Here is a 1,475-nt window from a genome sequence, read left to right as displayed (position 1 = left end):
AGCCCTTGAGAGTTTCACAGCAACATTAAGGCCCTAGACTCTGGAGTCAGACGGCCTGAGTTTGAGTCCTGCCTCTACTGGCTGCTTCTACAACCTCGACCTCCAACTCTCTGAAGCCCAGTTACCTCCTTTGTGAAATAAGGCTGATGACAGCACAGTCATTCCTTGGTATCCATAGACAACCAAAATCCACAGACCCCTGGGTCCCTTACATAACATGGCACAGTAATTGCATAGAATCTATGCATGTCCTCCTGTAAACCTGAGGTCATCTATGGATTTCTTATGTCTAATAGAATGTAAATGCATCTAAATAGTTGTTATATTTTATTGTTTAGTGAATAATGACTAGAAAAACAGCTGTACATGTTCGGTACAGACACAACCGTCTATTTTTTCCAAATACTATATTTTGATCCACAGTTTATTGAATTCACAGTTGTGGAACCCCCAAGTACAGAGGGTTGACTGTATTTATTTCACAGGGGTGTCACGGGGGTTAAATGGGATCATGCATATACAATAGCAGGCATTCTGCTTGATAAATATTATTATCGCTGATTTTTTGTAACCAGCTAAAGAACTCTTTGGCTACCTAACCAGAACAATTTTTTTTTTTTTAGTATCATTCTTCCATTTATTCAATATTTACTTTCTGATATGGTTTGGATGTCTGGCCCCTCCAAATCTCAAGCTGAATTTGATCCCCAGTGTTGAATGTGGACCTCTCATTTTCTGGCCCAGTGCCTTCCTTAAGATAATGGGTGGGTTCTTGCTTTATTAGTTCGCCAGAGAATTGCTTGTGTAAAGGAGCCTGGCACCTCCTCCTCTCTCTCTTGCACCTGCTCCCCTTTTACCTTCCACCTTGATTGGAAGCTCCCCAAAGCCCTCACCAGTAGCAGATGCTGGCGCCACGTGCTTGTGCAGTCTGTAGAGCTGTGAGTCTCTTTTCTTTAGAAATTACTTTGTCTCAGGTATTCCTTTATAGCAACACAGAATGGACTAATACATTTCCTGGGCACCTACCATGAGCAGGGAGCTTTCCTGTCCCCAAGGAGTGTACAGCCTACCTAAGACACAGTCTCAAAGCAGTAGGCAAGGATATGTGTGAACCTACAAAGGCCCTGTATGGTTTAGGGTTAGAGTAAGGTACAAGCACTGGAAAGCTAGAACAATGGTGGTTTACACAAGGTGGAAGCTGATTTTTCTCTTTTATAAACAAACTCAGGAGGCAAAGAGTCAAGAGTGGTATATGGTCCACACTCACTAAGTATCCAGATCAGTCTCCTCATCTGGCTTCTGCCTTGTTATCCTCATCATAGCCACACTTAGGATGCATGTCCTAGGAACCATTCTAATCACTCTCCAAATGTCAGTTCCTGCAATCCTCACAATAGCCCTATATTGTACATGTTCTTTTTATTCTCATTTTATTGCAAAGGAAAGATACTATTTTTATTCCCATTTTATTGGCA

This window comes from Otolemur garnettii, unplaced genomic scaffold (genome assembly GCF_000181295.1).
Source record: "Otolemur garnettii isolate 467f Iridium unplaced genomic scaffold, OtoGar3 scaffold00024, whole genome shotgun sequence".
Lineage (NCBI taxonomy): Eukaryota > Metazoa > Chordata > Mammalia > Primates > Galagidae > Otolemur > Otolemur garnettii.
Note: the sequence above shows the minus strand (reverse complement) of the source record.